This window comes from Globicephala melas, chromosome 20, assembly GCF_963455315.2.
Source record: "Globicephala melas chromosome 20, mGloMel1.2, whole genome shotgun sequence".
Classification (NCBI taxonomy): domain Eukaryota; kingdom Metazoa; phylum Chordata; class Mammalia; order Artiodactyla; family Delphinidae; genus Globicephala; species Globicephala melas.
In genome coordinates, this window is record NC_083333.1 from 39,357,663 (window position 1) to 39,379,072 (window position 21,410).

General features: G+C 49.2%; 1 pseudogene; it reads left to right on the forward strand.

The window, feature by feature from the left end:
• The first annotated feature begins 10,678 nt into the window (after nt 1-10,678).
• Nucleotides 10,679-19,895, forward strand: LOC115848324 (V-type proton ATPase subunit e 1 pseudogene; annotated as a pseudogene).
• The last annotated feature ends 1,515 nt before the right edge of the window (nt 19,896-21,410 follow it).

The window sequence follows — 21,410 nt, forward strand, 5'->3', positions numbered from 1 at the left end:
TCAGCATGGTGTAGAAGGGGGGCATTGGTGCTAGTGGGTGCATCCCCTTGGCCTTGCACACTGCTCGGCCCATGGAGAGGGATGTGGCTGGGGGAGGCTGAGCACACAAATCAGGGGCCCCTTTTGCCTGGTCTAAGGTGCTAGGTACCGCTCGAAACTCTAAAGTGATCACAGGTAGGAGGGATTATAATTCGCTCCCCCAGGTTTTGGTATTTCCTCCCTCTCTCTCTCTCCCTCTGATTCCCCACTCCTCTCTTTTCTATTTTCCTTGGGAAGAATTGGGAGATAATTTACACGCCAGCTGGTCAGAGAAGTGGGAGAGCAGATGCCTTAGGGGACAGATGAACCAGGATGCCAGGAACTCTTGGGTCAGGTCCAAATCTTCCTCGGGCCTCGGTGTTGCTGAGTTTCTTCCTCCCCAGATCTCTGGGATACTTAGAGGCTTGTAATTTATTGTCTGAAAACAGAGAATCTTTAGAGCCTTAGACATGAGCATGGCCAAGAACCTGGGGGGAGGAGAAATGCTCCCAGCACTCACCAAGCACCATGAAGTATGTAGTGCTGAATGAGGACATTTGGAGAGACTCAGTGACACCCACCTGGACAGCAGATCCAGGGGGAAGGCTGAGCTCAAAGCCTTCCTCTCCCTGCCTCCACATCGGGTGAGCCAGCGCACCCAGGCCCACATGAGCCTGGAATCGAGAGGAAGAAGCCACAGGAAGCAACGCAGGAAGGATGGAGTCTGGACCAAGAATCAAGAACCAAGTGCCTGGGCCTGGATGAAGGGCTGATGGGCATTCTGGGGAAGAAGAACATGGACTCCAAGACCCCAGACCTACGACCAGTGCAGCTAATCCCACCTACCAGCAAAGTCCCTTCCCTCTCTGAGCCTCAAGTTCCTCATCTGTAAAATGGGGTTCAGGGTGTTTTCATCACAGAGTGGCAGTGAGGATTTAATTAAAGCATGAGATACGCTTAGCTCTGTGCCTGGAATGGAGAAAAGGATCAATACATGTTAACCACGTGATTGTTACTATGATCTCGGCGCCTGGATAATATCAATCAAATGCAAGTTGAACTCGTGTGACCTTCAGCAGATCATGTCCCATTTACAGACCTCGGTTTCCTCATCTGAAGAATTTCTGTTCTTCTCTAGACACATTTCACTGTCAATGCCCAAGGAGCTCCCTTGACACAAAGAATAGCTGACACTTGCAGAGCACTTGCTGGGGGCCGGGCGCTATCCAAAGCTCTTCACACATATGACATCATTTCATCCTCACAATCCCCTTTGAGGGGTCTTCTATTATTTTCCATGTGGCAAATGAGGAACCTGAGACATAGGACGATTAGGGAATTTGCCCCACGTCACCCAGCAAGACGCAGGCAGGCTGGCCGCGCGGTCCATCCTTCCGATGGCTAAGCCATCCTCCTTCTATGGCCAGATGTGGGCCCTGCCTCCGCTGGAGCCACCAGGCAGTGCGTTTTGACTGATCCCACCTGTCGGTTCAGCCAGCTCACTGGTTTGGCCGGTATTCCTCACACTGAGCTAGTTATGGGGTCAAATTAGTCATTTTGACCCTTGAGTCAACGATCCTGCTTCGGGACTTCCCTGGTGGCGCAGTGGTTGAGAATCCGCCTGCCAATGCAGGGGACACGGGTTCGAGCCCTGGTCCGGGAAGATCCCACATGCCGTGGAGCAACTAAGCCCGTGCGCCACAACTACTGAGCCTGCGCTCTAGAGCCCTCAAGCCACAACTACTGAGCCCACGTGCTGCAACTACTGAGCCTGCACGCCTAGAGCCCGTGCTCTGCAACAAGAGAAGCCACTGCAATGAGAAGCCCGCACACAGCAACGAAGACTAGCTCCTGCTCTCCACAACTAGAGAAAGCCCACACAACGAAGACCCAAAGCAGCCAAAAAAATAAATTAATAATTAATTTTTAAAAAAATGATCCTGCTTCAATGTGTTTAGACTTTCTGACAGTGACACGTCCCTCCGCCTCTGGGTCTGAGAGAATCGGTGGTAAGAAATACTGATTTTGAATAAAAATGGGGAAATGGCCATTCCTAAGATCACTTACATCCTAACCAAGGATGCTGACCCACTTTGTCTCCTGGGGGACCCGCCATCATGCAATGAGATACACAGGCTGGGACTGTCACCTCATCCCACTGACGAGGAAACCCAGCTGGGGCAGAGGGGTACAGTCAGTTGCCTGGGATAGCACAGCCTGCTGGCAGTGGAGGGCAGAGGTGGGATTTGAATCCATGTCTCCTGATGCACCAGCCAGCATATACCCAGCTGCCTGGTCAATTCGGTGGTAACACCCTCTTCGGGCCCTGGAGCCCCCAGCCACTTGTGGCATCACCCTGAAGGGTGGGAATGGCTGCAGACCATTTGGCCAGGCCTCTCCCATTTGCTCTGCCTTTTGGCAGTGATCTGCAAGGCTACATTAAGCGTTCTTTTCTGCGTTGTTTGTGGGCAGGAGAAGCCTGGAAATTACAAGGAACGAAGGCACCTGGCTCCCCGGGGAAAATTTCGGAGTCCATCTCCTCACCTTGTTTATTTGTAAGATGGGGACACAGACACAAACGGTGTATGTTTCACATTAAACCAAAGAAGAGATTGTGGTACTTCTGTCTGCACTTGAGATGTGTTTATACTGCTGGGTCCATTATGAATCTGTTTAATATCCTCCAAATCCTCCGAGTCCTTCCATCCCTGCAGCCAGGAAGTGGGTAATGTGCACACAGGGAAGAAATTTCCAGGCACTCAAGCCTTTAGGTAAATGAGTTTCTCTCTCTCTCTCTCTCTTTTAAGAAGGAAAAAGCCTGGTACAGAAAAATTAAATTCTTCCTGTTCAAAATGACTTTTCCAATGATCTTTTCCTTGTAGGAAATCGCTTAGGTCCTAAAGAGATGCCAGGGCAGCCATCAGCTAGGGGAGCCTGTGGTCTATGCTGGTGAGAGCAGCATCCCTTTGCCCTGGAGAGCCAGGGATGGGGACATGGAAATGAATGACCCTCCAGGGCTGAGAAAGACAGCAGGGATCCACAGCCAGAGGCTCGAGGTTGCCTGAGGGCTGCCTTGCCTGCTGGGGGGCTCCTGGGAAGCCAGCATCAGACTAATCCTGCAGGATTGGGAACAGGCTTCCCACAGGACTGCTGGCAGGCGCAGCTCTCTGCTCGCTGGCAGAACAGAGAGGTATTATTTTAAGGAGAAAAATGAGAATCCTGTTATTGCTTTATTCCTCCTGCAGAAATGTTGGTGTGGCCCATCCAGGGCCAAGATGGGATGCGAGTCGGTGCCAAGAGAAGAATGAGCTCATCGCATGTGGGGATGTGAGGTGTTTCCAGCAAGGCGCAGTGTGGAAAAAAACTCCCTGCCTGGAATCCAAAATCCCTTGTCAAAGCAGAACCCTTTGACCCTCCCCTCACCTCCCTCTTCCATCAGCTAGTCTGTCTGTCACCTTCCCTCTCCATCATTTCCCACCTCCATTATCTGAGTCCACTGTCATTCAATCCCTCTATCTTCCTGTATCTGTGACCAAACACCCCCTCAACACCCTTGAGCATCTGTGCATGTTCTTGTTTGGGGAAGAAGAGCCCAGGCTTTGAAATCCGAGAGACCTCAGTTCAAATCCCAGCCCTGCCACTTACTGGCTGTGTGGTGTTGGACAAGGGCCTTCACCTCTCTGGGCCTCTGCTGTCTCATCTGTTACCATGTAAGATGGGAAAGCAAATGGGAAAATACCTAGCACACAGTAGATATTCATTTAGTGTTTCCTCCCTCCCTTCCTACCTGTGGAAGAAAATGATATTGTATAATTAAAGAATTGTAAGACTTTGGGGTTTACAAATGTCAAATTCCCACAACTCTGGGAAATATGGGGTCACAGGTTATTTGCTGTTTTCATCACCAGATTCCTGGCATGGCCTAAGGTTGACACAAGTCACTCTGAACTAAACCCAGAATTAAGAAGAGGGGTTCCAGGTCTTCCCTGGTGGCGCAGTGGTTGAGAGTCCGCCTGCCGATGCAGGGGACACGGGTTCGTGCCCCGGTCCGGGAAGATCCCACATGCCGCGGAGCGGCTGGGCCCGTGAGCCATGGCCGCTGAGCCTGCGCGTCCGGAGCCTGTGCTCCGCAACGGGAGAGGCCACAACAGTGAGAGGCCCGCGTACCGCAAAAAAAAAAGGGGGTGTTCCAAATGTTCATAACAGCACTATTTACAGTAGCCAAGACATGGACGCAACCTCAGTGTCCATCAACAGAGGAATGGATAAAGAAGATGTGGTACATCTATACAATGGAATATTACTCAGCCATAAAAGAGAATGAAATAATACCATTTGCAGCAACATGGATGAACCTAGATATTCTCATATTATGTGAAGTAAGCCAGACAGAGAAAGACAAATATCATATGATATCACTTATATGTGGGATCTAAAAAAGTGATATAAATGAACTTATTCACAAAACAGAAATAGACTCACAGACATAGAAAACAAACTTATGGTTACCAAAGGGGATGGGGGGAGACAAATTAGGAGGTTGGTATTAACATGTACACACTACTTTATATAAAATAGATCACCAACAAGGACCTACTGTATAGCACAGGGAACTCTACTCAATATTCTGTAATAACCTATCTGGGGAAAAGAATCTGAAAAAGAAAGGATATATGTATATGTATAACTGAATCACTTTGCCGTACACCTGAAACTAACACATTGTAAATTAACTATCCTTCAATTTTTAAAAAATGGTAAAAAAAAAAAAAAAAAAAAATGAACAGGGATTCCAAGGAGCTAAAGGGAGCTTTCCTGGTCTTGGCCACGAAAGAAATGATGTGGCCAGGAGCCCAGGCCAAAGGAGGCAGGAAAGAAGATGATGCTGGTTGGATAGAAGCAGACTGAATGTTCAGGAACAAGAGACTCCATAAAGTGGCCACAAAGTTGTACCAGGTGGAAATTCTGAAAGGCAAGGGTGAAAAGGTGCAGGGCCCATGGAGTGAGTCACCTCTGGTAGGACACAGAGCTCTAACTGGCATTTTAGCTGCCTCAGGCAAGGCCTAAAACACATCCTCAAGCCAGCTTTGATTTTCCATCTGTGAATCACGAAGCGGGCGTTATTAACAATGGGCTTCTAGAAGCTTCCTATAGAGAAGCCAAATCCCTTTGTTTCAGTGTCACTGAAGGAGCACATGTGCTAACGGTATGTATATTTCACAACATTTAAAATTTTATCACCTTCTGTAATTATAGTTTTAAATTTCACATCCACTAAATTTCCAGCCCCATGGGCAAAAACCACCGTCAGCCTGCCCTGGTCATGGCTGCAGTTGGGTAAGGTATCTCTTAGGATAGAAACTGGATTGGTTTATGGTTAGCTTCCTGGATTTTGTTTCTCCTTTGATTTCTCTTTATTTCATGAAATCCCTTTTTTTAAAGAAATCTATCCTGTCTCACTTTTGCTAAGGAAAATTAAGAAAAGGGATTTGAGTTCACTTTTTTTTTTTTTTTGCAGTATGCGGGCCCCTCACTGCTGCGACCTCTCCCATTGCAGAGCACAGGCTCCGGACACGCAGGCTCGGCGGCCATGGCTCACGGGCCCAGCCGCTCCGCGGCATGTGGGATCTTCCCGGACCGGGGCACGAACCCGTGTCCCCTGCATCGGCAGGCGGACTCTCAACCACTGCGCCACCAGGGAAGACCCTGAGTTCACATTTTGGTGAATGAAAGACAAAGAGTGGACCAGTGGCCTTCAGACACCAAGTGGCGGGGTGGGGGGGCGATGAGATGGCAAGCAAGTGACCTCGTGCGGACTAATGTACAAACTCAGATTCTGGAGCAAACAGAAATACGGCATTTCATTCTTCTCCCATGCTGTGGCAGGCAAACTGGGCCAACTCCAAGAGCTTGTCTGGACGCCCAGATTCCTTCTACTGTGGTGCCCTGTCATTCCCTAGAGTGTTGTTGTTCAGGTGAGCCCACGTTCCAGCTCAAGGCAAGGGGGAGAGAGAAGGAGAAGGCAAGCATCGTTCTCATACAGCTGACATCAGAAGATGCCTGTAGCTTGTCTGCTTCATCCCATTGGCCACAGCTTAGTCACATGACCATGTCTAGCTGCAAAGGCGGCTGAGAAGTGTGGCCTCCTGTGGGCACCACGTGCCCAAACTAAAACCTGGGGTGTTCTATTACTAAAAAAGAAGGGCTGGGCTTCCCTGGTGGCGCAGTGGTTGAGAGTCCGCCTGCCGGGTTCGTGCCCCGGATCGGGAGGATCCCACATGACGCGGAGCGGCTGGGCCCGTGAGCCATGGCCGCTGAGCCTGCGCGTCCGGAGCCTGTGCTCCGCAACAGGAGAGGCCACAACAGTGAGAGGCCCGCGTATCGCAAAAAAAAAAAAACAAGAAGGGGGCAGTGAATAATGGGGACAGTCATCACTTTCTGCCATAAACCCCAAGAGGAAAGTCATATCAGGGCCACAGGCAGAACTCTGGGACCAGCCTGTGGGGCTCTTCTAGAGATTCTCCCCAAGGAATAAAGGAGGTTCAGGGCTTTTTCTTAAGGGAGGCTGCGGTAGATTGTCCTTCAGCTCTTCGTTCTCACCTACCTTGTGACCTTGGGGCGGGAGAATAGGCAGAATATATTTCTCCACCTTAATAATGTTGGGCTTGGCCATTTGACTAGTTTTAGCCAATGGGATGTGAGCAGAAATGGCAACATGCCAGTTCCAAGCCAGAGCCTGGAGGGGCACCGTAAGTTTCTGCTCCTGCCGTTCACCACAAGAAGGATGTGTCCCAAACAGCAGCTACCCAGGAAGATGAAGAAACACATGGAGCGCACCTGAGCGTAAGCCTGGAGCCAGGAGTGCTGAGCCCAGCCGAGACAGCCCACCCCAGGACTCACGAGTACGGAAACAGATGAACATTGGTGTTGTAAGCCAGTGTTTGGGGAAGCCTCATCATGGAGCATTATTGCAGCAAAACTGACCGGCACAGAGGCTATGGCGCCTCTAATCCCTGGTCCTGTCCCCATCTTTCCTCCTACCCACACTTCTCCAGTTCATTAACTTGCTTAGTCAACAGTCATTTATAGGATGCCTGTCCTGTGCCAGGCACTGGTCCAGGGGCTGCGGCTACAGAAACCTTAAGGCACTTCCCGGCTAAGGAGAGGGACAGATGTATAAATAAATGATGACACTCTCACATGGTATGATATTGTGATTTATAATAAGAAATATCTATTTGGTCTTTATCCCCTTCTCTGCCAGGAGCTCTTAAAACCCTTGGAATTTCCTAAGTGAGGAGAGTGACCAATGTATCTTTTGTTACATTAATGAAGTGATTTTTGAAAAGCCCCTGGGTCACCTAAGGATGAGGGCTGGTCCCCAGCGGAAGCAGCCTTGTGATTGGAGGGCTGGAACCTTCATCCCACTTCCCCTGACCTCTGGAACGGGGAGAGGGGCTGGAGGTTGAGTTCAATCGCCAATGGCCAATGATTTAACCGATCGTGCTTATGTAATGAAGCCACCATAAAATCCCCAAAGGTCAGGGTTTGGAGAGTTTCTGGGTTGGTGAATGCATGGAGATGCAGGGAGAGTGGGGCACACTCAGAGAGCATGGAAGCTCCATGCCCTTTCCCCAGACCTTGCCCTATGCATCTCTTCCATCTAACTGTTCCTGAGTTATATCCTCTTATAACAAAGCAGTCATTTAGTAAGAGAAATGTTTCTCTGAGTTCTGTGAGCCACTCTAGCAAATTAATTAAACCCACGGAGGGGGTGGTTGGAACCGCCAATCTATGGCAAGTCAGCCATGTACCAGTGACAGCCAGGACTTATGATTGGCATCTGGAGTTGGAGAGGTAGGCAGCCGTGTAGGACTAAGCCCTTATCTAGGGGGTCTGATGCTATCTCCAGGCAGATAGCTTCAGAATTAAGTCAAATTTGTAGGACATCTGGTCAATGTCCTCCGAGAATTGAGTTATTTAACGGTATGGAAAAACAACAACAGGTATTTCATAATGGTAAGTGCTATGGTTGGAGTCTATACAAGCTGCTGGGTAAGGCGGAAGCTCAGCACAGGGCTCAGAATGGGAGAGCCAGATAGCTCTGTTTTGCTGCCTTTTGCTCCCACCCCCTGCCCACAGCCCTCCCAACCATCCAGAAACTTGAGGCCTGGTCCGGAGCGAGTACAAGACTCCAGGATGTGCTACAGAAACAGCTGTGAATCACAGATGGTTACTGTTCTTTCACAACAGCCAATATTTATTGGATACTTACTAAGTGCTACGGTGCCAGAGGAGAGTCACATGCCCTGCTGTCAAGTTCATCCATTCCCCTGGGGATGACATTCAGGAGACAAGTGCTAATAATCAGACGCAACCTAAAAGCACATCTGTGACTCTGGGGAAATAACTGACCCACTCTGAGCCTGTTTCCTCATCTTTAAAAGAACATCCAGGGCTTCCCTGGTGGCGCAGTGGTTGAGAGTCCGCCTGCCGATGCAGGGGACGCGGGTTCGTGCCCCGGTCCGGGAAGATCCCACATGCCGCGGAGCGGCTGGGCCCGTGAGCCATGGCCGCTGAGCCTGCGCGTCCGGAGCCTGTGCTCCGCAATGGGAGAGGCCACAGCAGTGAGAGGCCCGCGTACCACAAAAACAAAAAACAAACCTAAAAGAACATCCATCTCACAGGGCTTGGTGAGGATTTGGGAGCACACACATAGCTTGTCTGGCACAGTTTCCAGCACAAAGCGAACCAGCAATCAACAGAAGGCATTCTTACTTCCTGACTTACTTCACTTACTGTGAGAATCTCTAGGTCCATCATGTTCCTGCAAATGGCATTATTTCATTCTTTTTTTATGGCTGAGTCATATTCCATCGCATACATGTACCACATCTTCTTTATCCATTCCTCTGTCAATGGACATTTAGGTTAAGTCAGTCAGACAGAGAAAGACAAATGTCATATGATGTGGAATCTAAAACGATGATACAAATGAGCTTATTTACAAAACAGAAAGAGACTTGGACTTCAAAAACAAGCTTAGGGGAAAGGTGGGGGGAAGGGATAAATTAAGAGTTTGGGATTAACATATACACACTACTATCTATAAAATAGATCATCAACAAGGACCATAGCACAGGGAACCCTACTCAATCTTCTGTAATAACCTATATGGGAAAAGAATCTGAGAAAGACTGGATATATGTGTATGTATAACTGAATCACTTTGCTGTACACCTGAAGCTAACAAAACATTATAAATCAACTATACCCCAATATAAAATAAAAAGTAAATTTTTAAATAAATAACTAAATAGAAGGCGTTCTTAGCTAACCTGTGTAAGGCAAGTGGTAAAACCAAGCGTGTACCTCGAGCATGAGGCAATCATGAGGTGCATTTGGAGTCACGTGATCCACAGGGCAAATGTTAGCTCTTCCCATCGCTGGACTTTTAGGATGTTGCTGGTTGAGGTCACTGCCATACCAACGGACACCTTCCTGCCTGAGCGTTTTTCTTCTTTTGAATTATTTCCCTGGGACAAATTCAAAATCCTTTCTCCAGCCCTTTCTGCATCTGTCAGATCCAAAAAAAGCGGGTAGCAGTAAATCCTGCAGCAGCTGAGGCCCAGGACCAAGTCGTGGCAGCTCCCCTGCTATGAGCTGCCTGCAGCGGGTGACCCAGAGCTGCTCATTCTAGCTGAAGCCCGTGTGCCAGAGATGGCATCATCAAGGAAGATCAGTTCTCAGCAGTGGAGACGGGAGAGGAGAGGGGAGCAGGACTTTTTGTCTCTTGGGATTGCTACCTCATCCTGAGGGGGGAGGAAAACAGTACAAATGCAGAAGACAGGCTTGCCTAGTAGTCCTTTGAGAACAGTCCAGAAAATTCCCATGGGAGCGTAGGTGTCACGTCGGAGCGGAGTTAGGTGGGGCTGAATGTTGGGATTGAGGCCTCAGCCTTGGAATCTTCTGCACGAGAGGAAACGCATGACTAAGTGTGGAGGAAGGAAGGAAACTCTGAAAGAGGAGGCAGGGTCCGAGATGGGGGCTCTCCACTCAGGGGATCCTGAGTCCTCAGAATCGTATGCAATATTTTGCGTGTGTGTGATCCGGATGTCAGCTAAGACACCCGATCCTTTGAGCTCTAATAAAATCAGTGCCTACTCCATCCCACGTGCACCCCTCCCAGCCCCTCCAAGGATTCTGGCATCTCGATAATGAAGTTCCTGTTTATCACTGGCTCTATGGTCTTCCAAATTAGTTGTCTGTGGAGCGTCTCACCACCTTGCAGGTACTGCCCTTGTTCCACTCTGGATTGACCTGGACATGGAAATCAGCCCCTCTCTGTGCCTTCAGTGCACACACAGAATCACTCACACACAAGTATATTGCAGACTGGCCTAAAGACTCAAGGGCCGGTCAGGTAGAGAGCAGACATTCGTTTTGTTTCCATACTATTTGTGCGTGTGTTGTGTCTTTGTTTTTTATCTGCCCCGTGTCTCTTTCACCATCGGGTGAAAACAGAGGACTCTTTTCCCCAGTTCCATGATTCTGAAAGTGTTGCCATATACAGTATCCAGGCTCACCCGCCACCGGGCTAAGCACCTGACCCGGGCCTGGTCCAATCCGACTAAGGTACCCCGTCCCCCAGAGACTGGGGATGACTGAGCTGCTTCAAGGTAGGCCTGGGGCTGCTGGGGCCACATCTTCCCAACTGTGTGGAATAGGCCTCTCTGCAGGAAAGAGAATGAAGACCAAAAGATGCGAAGCCAAGAGAGACAGGGGGACAAGAAGGGAGTGTCCTTTGAGTCCCTGGATTCTCTTGAGCTACCACAATGTGAACAGCGCCCCCTTGAGTTGTACATCTCAGTGGGACCATGGCTCGATCATGAACTTCCCAGCTAGGTGGGTCGACACATTTCATTTTTCCTGGGTTTTTTCTTAAGAAATTTGAATTGCGGTTTAATCACTTGCTACCAGAAGTCTGAACACAGCAAGGGTTTCCGTCTACTTTACCTTGCTGGTCCTCAAAGTTTGGCCAAGTCTGCAACACATTTTTTGGTATAGAAGTCGTGGAGAGGGGCTGATTTCCAGTCTGGCTCAACCCAGAGCAAAAGGAAGGCAGTACCTGCAGGGCGGCGAGACTCTGCAAACAGAACTATTTTCTTTTACAGCGCGGTTAGTCATCACTTTGTTAAGCTCGGGCCTTTCATGCCCTGCTCTGGGGCCTGAGGTCCCATCAAGTCATTTTTGCAAAGGAAAACATTTTCTTTCCCAAAAGGATCTGAAGGCTAAAACAGTTATATTTTCATAGTGTGTGTATTTTTTTCTATGTGAATTTTTCTGGAGAGAAGATTGGTCATCTTCATCCAATTCAAAGAGTTCCGTGACTCAGAAAACAAAATACAGGAAGTCCCCTACACACAAACGAGTTCCGTTCCGAGAGCGCGTTCGTAATTCCACTTTGTTCGTAAGTCCAACAAAGTTAGCCTAGGTACCCAACTAACACAATCACTGTATAGTACCGTACCGTAATAGGTTGATAATACTTTTCACACAAATAATACATAAAAAACAAACAAACACAAAAAATAAAGAAAACATTTTTAATACAGTACCTTGAAAAGTACAGTAGTACAGTACAACAGCTGGTGCTTCTTAGCAGTACCAGCTACATCACCGCTGATTTTACGCTTGCTTCTGGACATCCTGGGCTTGAAATAAAGATACTGTACTACTGTACTCTATATCAGGGGTCCCCAACCCCCGGGCCACAGACCGGTACTGGTCCGCGGCCTATTAGGAACCGGGCTGCACAGCAGGAGGTGAGCGAGCGAAGCTTCATCTGCCGCTCCCCATCGCTCGCGTTACCGCCTGAACCATCCCCCACCCCCCGCCCCAGGTCTGTGCAAAAACTGTCTTCCATGAAACCGTTCCCTGGTGCGGGAAAGGTTGGGGACTGCTGCTCTATACGATACTGTAAGTAAAGTACACAAAAGCACAACCACTGCAGAGGATGCATGCACGTGACAACGTACGCCAGACGCGTAAACTAATTTACGTGATTGGACATGTGAACTCACGTTTGCATCTTTGAAAGTTCACAGTTTGGAGGTTCATATGTAGGGGACTTACTGTAGAAGAAAGGAAGGTGATGGGGGGGAGGGCAAGGGGTCCTCATACACTAGAGCAGGACGGAGGACCTCGCTGCCAGAAGGAAGGCAGAGTCAGACACTACAGGGCAGATCGCACACTGTTCCAACCAGAGGAGTCCTGAGCAGTTTTCAAACATTTTCAGCCTCAGGACCCTTTGTTTCAAACAAAATCTTACCAGAAAACCCAATCTGTAAAACAGACAAAAGGAGTCAGGGAAGGTGGTAAGGGGGAGAGGAAGCCTTGAGCACCAAAGCCCCCAGAGAGGCCCTGAGGAAGGTTCTGTGAGATCTTTAAGTCTCCTCAGTGGGCACTTTGCAAAATCCCTGGATCTAATCGACTCATTTTACAGATGGGGAAACAGGCCCACCAAAAAGAGAGTTGCTTGAGTGATCCAGCTCGTTGTAACATCATCGAAACTAGAAAAGAAGACTCCCAGTCTCCAGTGGTCAGGTCTGTGCTCTTTTTTTTTCTTTTTTTTGTGGTACGCGGGCCTCTCACCGCTGTGGCCCCTCCCGTTGCGGAGCACAGGCTCCGGAGGCTCAGGCCCAGCGGCCATAGCTCACGGGCCCAGCCGCTCCGCGGCATGTGGGATCCTCCCGGACCGGGGCACGGACTCGTGTCCCCTGCATCGGCAGGCGGACTCTCAACCACTGCGCCACCAGGGAAGCCTATGCTCTTCTTGCTGCCTGGGAAAATGTGAAAAATGCACTCTCTGCCCCCGAAGCTCAGGGTGCTCTGTCTCTTCCAAAGCCCACACACGGGGCCTGCCTCCAGTCCTATAAAACGCCCCCACTCCAGCCCGGTGGCCCTCCCGGCCTTTCTGGGCAGGACACTGGAGAGAGCTGTGGAGGAGGGCCCAGAGACGCCTCCTCACTCAGCTGGCAACACGAGGGTCCAGGCTGAGTGTCAGCTATCACGGCCCCCCGAGGAGGAGCCCGTGTGAACCCGGGGCCTCAGGGAGCAAGATCTGCTTGGGGCAGAGTCCCAAGACATCTCACTTTACAAGGATGGAATTTCATGACTTGTGTACTTTAATTAAAGTTTTATTTTTATGGAATTTTAGCTAAAGTTCCCCCACTCCTGCAGCTCGCTCATTGTTATTAAAAACCATGACAAGAGGAGGGAAAAACAAAACACAAACAAACAAAAAACACTGTCCGAGCGGTGAAAATGAAGCCACCTTTTAGAAAATATCTAACAGCACTGTATACCTCAAACCCACTCCCAACCTTCCGACGCTGATTCTGCCCCCATAACTTCACAGATCAGACTTTAAGTCTGTGGCTTATTGCCTTCTGAGCCTCCTGGGGCTTATAGGATTATTCTGGATTTAATCCTTTAATAATTTTTCCTCCCTCCTGTCTAAGGGCCTGGTTTTCCAGCTGAAATCGGCAGGGGTGAAACAGCTTGTTCCCAGCCCTGATGGATTCCCCTCTGAGACTGCTCTTCTCTGTTACTGTTAGAAAATTACGGAGGGGAGCAGGGACTTACAAAGAAAAAGTTTAAGGTCTCTGTTCTGAAGCTCTGGTGGAGAAGAAGAGGCAGCCATGCCAAGGCCTGTGCCTGAAGCCTGCAAGACATTATCCTCTTTATTCCTTACCACAGCCTGGCAAGGGAGGGTTATACTCCCCATTTTACAGAAGAAGAAACTGAGGCTCAATGACAAAAATAACTTGCTCAAGTTGACCCAGGTGGGAAGAAGCAGAACCGGGCTTTGAACTCTCTGCAGCTGGACTTGGGAATCTCTGGGCACTACCCCCCTCCACACCAACCTGTTGTCCCATTCAGCTGAGTGTGTGGCTAGACAGGGACCACCCTGGAATGGGGAGCTGGGGGGAGAAGACCCCTTACTCAGCCAATAAGCCCTGGCACTTAAAGAGTCAGTGATGGGGCTTCCCTGGTGGCGCAGTGGTTGAGAGTCCGCCTGCCGATGCAGGGGACGCGGGTTCATGCCCCGGTCCGGGAAGATCCCACAGGCCGCGGAGCGGCTGGGCCCACGAGCCATGGCCGCTGAGCCTGCGCATCCGGAGCCTGTGCTCCACAACGGGAGAGGTCCGCGTACCGCAAAAAAAAAAAAAAAGAGTCAGTGATGCCCCAAGCTGATCCCTCTCACCAACACGTTCCCCGAGATGAGCAGGTACAACCCCGTTCAAAGGGCCCCGACTGAGCAACCCACTGTAAACCAGGAAGGGTGCTAGAGGCGGGAGAACAGAGGAGGAGGAACAAATACCCCATCTGGGGCGGAAACCAAACCCATTCGAACAAATATAACAGACCGTGATGTTGCTACCGGGTGGGACCCCAGGGGAGCCAATGAGGCTCTGACCTGCACGGAGCGGAGGTGGCACATCTGGACTCAGCCTAGAATGGATGTGTTGGATTTCGACCAGCAAAGAAGGAACGAGGGGATTGTTGAGCAGGGGCGACAGCATGAGCAAAGGTGTGAGCTGTGGAAGAAACGGTACATTGAAGAAACCATAGGAAACACAGTTCAAAGTGTGGAAGGGGAAGGGGCAGCTGCAAAGATGATTAAGGCATAGGATGTGTCCTCATAGTTTGGGGCAGGGGCTGAGATCTCACCTGGCCCTGTGGCTGGAGCATGAGGTGGCAGAAGCTGACATTCAGATGGTGCTCAAGAAAAGGGACAGGGTCCCCATGTCCTTTCATCATCTGGGTGTTCCCGAGTCTCAAAGGGAGAAAAGCAACTTGAAACCCTGACTCCCATTCCTCCTCTGGCATCTCTGCCCAGCAGCTGAATCAGTGACCCTCCTATTTCAGGCTTTCTGGGAGACCTGCAGAAAGTGGGGCTGACCCCCACTCATGCTCCAGAGATCCCCCACGAACCAGTCCTCTTGCCCGGGCGCCCCCCTCTGCGCAACAGCGGCCAGGTCCTTAAAGGGCAGGTTCCTCCCCTCCACTGAGCTCTGTGACCAAGTCGGTTCTGTGTCCACAATTCAATCAACAAACCTCCAGTGGGCAACTTCACTGTGTATTGGGCTACAGAGCTGAAAAAGACTGTCCCAGCCCTCCCAGTAGATGAAAACTACAAACAGGTCATAGGAACACAGCAGAGTAAGTTCTATCACTGGAGGTGCTCACGTGGGGCTAGAGCAGCATCAATATCTCCTGCGATCTTGTTAGAAATACAAATTCACAGGTCTTTCTCCAGACCTGTTGATTCAGAAACTGGGGATGGGCCTAGCAATCTGTATTTTAACAAACCCTCCAGGTGACTCTGACGCAGGCTCATGTTTGAGAATCTGTGAGCTATAGGAATACGGAGGAGAGAGTGGTACTTAACTCTGAATGGAGTGATGGGGAAGGCTTCCTGGAGGAAGAAACTCTTCCAAGAAATCTTCAAGAACAAGGAGCCATATGAAGGGGCAAAAACATGCCCCGCGTGGATGAAGCTGTTTGAGCAAAAGTACAGAGGGTGAGGGGCTCTGGGTGTTTTCAGAGAACTGCAGGGACAGTGGGTTATCAATGGCGTGGTTGTGATGAAGCTGGAGGGACTAGGAAAAGAAAGAATAAAAGATTTCAGAGTTTCTGAGAAAAGGATGGTGAGAAAGAGAGTTCGGGTGCACAGGTGGACCCCCTGCAGTAAACAGCCCAGCCTGAGCCATGCAGGACAGATCCCCCAGGGACTTGGAAGCCCCCCCCCCACCTCGCCCCAAAACTCCTCCGGTTAACCAAAGCAGCATGACCTCATGTGTTATGGCTGCAAAGGCGCAGGAGAGGCCAGATCCGGTGTTTGTATTGAAATTAATTGGGGACTCCGTGTATGATGGAGGCTCTGAGGAATGTACAGCACACCCCCCCCCACAAGTGACCCCACGAACAATGGTGTCGCTTACGACCACCGCGGCCCCCAGCAGTTCACATCTGCACGTCCACAGCCCTTCTCGATGAAATCATAATCACAGACAGATATGAATACTTAAAATCCAAAGCAGATACCTACAGGGATTTGGGATGCGGAGGACTCAGGACAGCACCCCCAGAGCTATTTTCAGCCTAGGAAACGGAACCCCCATTTTATCAGGGTAGCGGCTTGTCAATCAGGAAAATCCCATCACTCGCCCCCAGCCCTGATTTATGGTGATTCAGAGGGGAGATGCTGCCAGGAGCAGGGCTGGGGCCAGGAAAATTTCATCTGTCTGGAATCCGACAGGAAAAAAGAGGCCTGGAAATTTCAGAGGAAGCTGGGATCGGTGCCGGCACAGCACCTCTGTTTGTGTTCGCTCAGCTGGTTCCTGTTAGCGAGTTAAGGGTCCGCTGAGGAAAAGCGTCAGGCCAGGTTTTTCCATCACTCCAGAACCTTGAGCTGGATCCCCAGGCAGCGCTGCTCCCGCGACCTCCGACCCCAAACAACAGGAGCCTTCACCAGGTTTCCCCTGGGCCCCCAGCCCTGGGCCGCATCTTAAATCAACATTTTGTTTTCTTCTCTTTTCTCTTACCAAAAAAAAAAAAAAGTAACTAAGCGATTTTATCTTTTTTGTTGTTTGTTTAATCAGACTTCAGCACATTCAAGAAGCAGGGTTCAATACGACCCCTAATTAATTCAATTTAGTTTTCATTTCCTCCCCTGGAGTGGCCCAGCTCTCCTGAAGTGTCTTCTCATTTGACCTCCCTACTGCTGGGGCACCAGGAACCCCTGACTTCCAAATCTGATGCTGTGAGCTCTAGAATGAAGCCAGGGCTGAGGGCTCTGCTCAAAACCTTGCTGCGAGCGTGGCAAATCCTAGAGGGGCAAACAAGACTATGTCCTCTCCATTCACGCATTCGTTCATTCACTCAGAGCCTATTTTCTGCCAGGCCTTGTACTGCGGGTGTGGGGCTGGGGCGCTGCAGGAGGGGAGGGGATACAAAATGGTCATGACCTGACCTCCAAGAGCTCACAGGTTGGTGGGGGTGGGTGGGGGAGGGGTGTGGGCACAGCCCTATAAATAAATAACCACATTGCAGAGGAATGAATGGGATAACTGAGGTAAACAGAGGAGAATCACAGAGCACAATAGGAGAAGACCCTTGGGCTGGTTCAGGGGACAAGACATCCAAGGGGAAGGAACCATATGTGCAAAGACAGAGGAGCAAGAAAGAAGGAAAGACACATACAGCAACATCCCCAGGAGTCTGGTGAGCCTGGAACATAGATGGGATTCAAGGGCTGGGCTGGCCCAGGAGCAGGGTTTGTTTAGGGTGTTGGGACTTATGCCCAGGGCACTGGAGCGTTTATCCGGGGAACACTGAGGTCAGATGTGCACCTTGTCCGGGTGACCCTGGTGGTGCTGTGGAAGCTAGGGTGCAAAGTGGTGAGGTTAGAGGAGAGGGACCAGTCAGAAGAGAGGACAGGGGTGGATCAGGCAGGGCAAAGGGGCTGGAGGGCAGGGTTTAAAAGGCATTTAGAATCTCAGTTCTGTTACCCCCAGTGGCTGGCAGATAGGAGCTGTTCAATAATCAAATGTCAGTGGGCCAGGGGAGACCTAACTTCCTAAGGAATCCAAAGAAAAACCTCATCACAATCCCCAAAGGACAGAAGGTGTCCAGGCCCTCAGCTCCTTCATACAGGCTGGCTGGGGCTGTGGTCAGCCAGGGACCCAGGGGAAGTGAGCCCTGGGGGCCTGACAGTGACCTACAGCTGCCCGTCTTGGGACCCAGCGTCTTCAGGACACTGGGGGAAACTCTGGAAGATCAGTGAAGCACTTCCTGGGGCACAGAAGGTAAGGGGGGTGCCCCAAACCTCAGAAATCAAGATAGATAATATTTGAATGCAGTATTTTAATCAAAATTAATGCAAAAATTCATGATGAACAAAATACAAATTTTTCGAATAAAGACAAGATCCAAACTTGTTCTCAGTCCCCCACCTCATCCTCCTTAGCCCAGCCCTGGTTCCAATAAAACTTTATTTTAAAAAGCAGGCAGGCATCATCAAAAAATCCACAAACAAGGCTTCCCTGGTGGTGCAGTGGTTGGGAGTCCGCCTGCCAATGCAGGGGACACGGGTTCATGCTACGGTCCGGGAAGATCCCACGTGCCGCAGAGCGGCTGGGCCCGTGAGCCATGGCCGCTGAGCCTGCGCGTCCGGAGCCTGTGCTCCGCAACGGGAGAGGCCACAGCAGTGAGAGGCCCGCGTACCACACACACAAAAAAAAAGTCATGTACCACAATGTTCATTGCAGCTCTATTTATAATAACCAGGTCATGGAAGCAACCTAAGTGTCCATCGACAGATGAATGGATAAAGAAGATGTGATACATATGTACAATGGAATATTACTCAGCCATAAAAAGACACGAAATTGAGTTATTTGTAGTGAGGTGGATGGACCTAGAGTCTGTCATACAGAGTGAAGTAAGTCAGAAAGAGAAAAACAAATACCGTATGCTAACACATATATATGGAATCTAAAAAAAAAAAAAAATGGTTCTGAAGAACCTAGGGGCAGGACAGGAATAAAGATGGAGACGTAGAGAATGGACTTGAGGACACAGGGAGGGGGAAGGGTAAGCTGGGACGAAGTGAGAGAGTGGCATGGACATATATACACTACCAAATGTAAAATAGATAGCTAGTGGGAAGCAGCTGCATCACACAGGGAGATCAGCTCGGTGCTTTGTGACCCCCTAGAGGGGTGGGACAAGGAGGATGGGAGGGAGACGCAAGAGGGAGGGGATATGGGAATATATGTATATGTATAGCTGATTCACTTTGCTATAAAGCAGAAACTAACACAACATTGTAAAGCAATTATACTCCAATAAAGATGTTTAAAAAAAAAAAAAAAAGCAGGCAAGGACTTAAGGACTTCCCTGGTGGTCCAGTGGGTAAGACTCCACTCTCCCAGTGCAGCGGGCCAGGGTTCGATCCCTGGTTGGAAAACTAGATCCCGCATGTCACAACTAAGACCCAGAGCAGCCAAAAATAATAGATAAATAATTTAAGTCTTTACCAAAATCATAAGTGAAAAAAAAGAACAACATGTTTAAAAACTTAATAAATAAAATAAAATAAAAAGCAGGCAGCCAGCCCATGGGCTGTAGTTTACTGATTTTTTTTTGAATATTGTGTTAAATTTCATTTCTCTTGATTACTGGGTTTTTTGGGCCTATAGCAAGTGCCTACTCCCCTCATCCTAGACCTGGGCCTGTCACAGAGGGTCCCTTTCTGGACTACAAACCCCAGGGAGAAGAGGTCAGGCCTGCAGAGATCAACATACCCATGTGAATCTGGCTTGAGATCACTCTCATACCACATGTGCTGAGAGCTCCATGCTGGTCAGCAACTCAGAACCAAGGGACTCCACAGATCCTGGTTCCCTGTCTCTTGGAAAATCTGATGCTACCGTATACCTGGGAAGAGTTTAGCAAGCTTTTTTTTTTTTTTAATCTATTTTTTGGGGTGGGACCAAAGTGAGGCAGCAGGGCAGAGGCTGGCACCTCCCACAGAAATCGTGCCATATACTGGCCTCACCGTGCCTCTCATCGTGATGAGCATGTTCTGGGGCTTCGCCGGCTTCCTGATGCCCTGGTTCATCCCAAAGGGTCTCAGCCGGGGAGTTAGCATCACCATGTTGGTGACCTGTTCCGTTTGCTGCTATCTCTTTTGGCTGATTGCAATTCTGGCCCAACTCAACCATCTCTTTGGACCACAGTTGAAAAATGAAACCATCTGGTACCTCAAGCATCATTGGCCTTGAGGAAGAAGCCCTGCTCGCCAGTGCTCAGTCGCTGAGGTCACGAAGAGAACTCCTCTGGATGCAAAATCACCTCCATACGCAGACCACCTTCCTTGACTCGCCCACTTTGGCCACCAGCTGCCTTAAACGTTCCCACCACATTTGAATATCTTATTCTACAAGGCAGTATTTTTTCCTATCACATTTTTCACGCTGTGATGAATGATGTATCTATTGAATCTAAACTGTGCTGCCTCTATAAAATGTTTATGTACTCTTCCAAGCTAGAAAGTGCTGTTCTTCTGAGAAATAACGTTACTCTCTCCTTGGAAAGTGTGGATGTGAAGATGGTTCCTGCCTGCTCACAACACGAGAATCAGAGAAGTGTTTAAAAACTGTTACATGACAATAAGACTCCAGTGGGGCCGTCAGTAAGAGAACATGCTCAGAGGGAAAATCTGTCCCACCAGAATTATACCAAAGTATATTTTCAGGATGAATGTCTTATTCCTGCCCTCTTTTGGAATGAATTCTTTTTCTGCTTTCTATGGAAAAAAATCTATTTTTTATTGAAGTATAGTTGAATTACAGTGTTGTGTTAATTACTGCTGTGCAGCAAAGTGACCCAGTTATACACACACACACATATATATATATATGTATATATTCTTTATCATATTCTTTTCCATTATGGTTTATCACAGGATATTGAATATAGTTCCCTGTGCTTTCCAGTAGGACCTTGTTGTTGATCCATTCTATATACACCAGTTTGCATCGATCCTTGGCCTCAAGATCCGGTAGACTCAGACAGACATAGAAAAATAAATGCAAAATGAAGTGAGATGTGCTCTTTAGAGACAGAGGAATGTGGGAATTTCGAGGGGACAACTATTGATATTTAGCTGACGGTTAGGGGAGGTTTTGCAGAGCAGGGCCTTGAATTCTATCCAAGTAGAATCGTGCCAGACGGACTAAGACTTTTCAGACAAGGACCTTGTCTTAGTTTGTTCAGCCTCTGCTATAACGAAAATAGAGCAGGTGGGTGGGTTTATAAACAGAAATGTGTTTCTCATGGTTCTGGAGGCTGGGAAGTCCAACATTAGGGTGCTGGCAGATTTGGTGTCTGCCGAGGGCCCACTTCCTGGTTCATAAATGTCTCTTATCACCATGTCCTTCCATGGCAGGAGGGGCGAGGGAGCTCTATGGGGTCTCTATGGGGTCTCATTTTATAAGAGCACTAATCTGATCATAAGGGCTCTGTCCTCATGACCTAATCACCTCCCAATGGCCCCAACTCTAAACACCATCAGATTGGGGATTCAGATTTCAATATGAATTTGGGGGGGACACAAGCATTCCGTCCCTAGCAAATCTGTACGTGCAAAGGCAGAGTGTGAAAAAAGGCAGCATGATTGGAGATGGGGAGAGGCATGGATGGCGGGGCAAAGCGTGCAGGAGGGTCAGTGATGGGAGAGGTAGATGGTAAGATAAACTCGACGTAGACCACGAAAGGCCCTGTGTGCTAAGATAAAAATCTGGATCTTATTCTCTTGG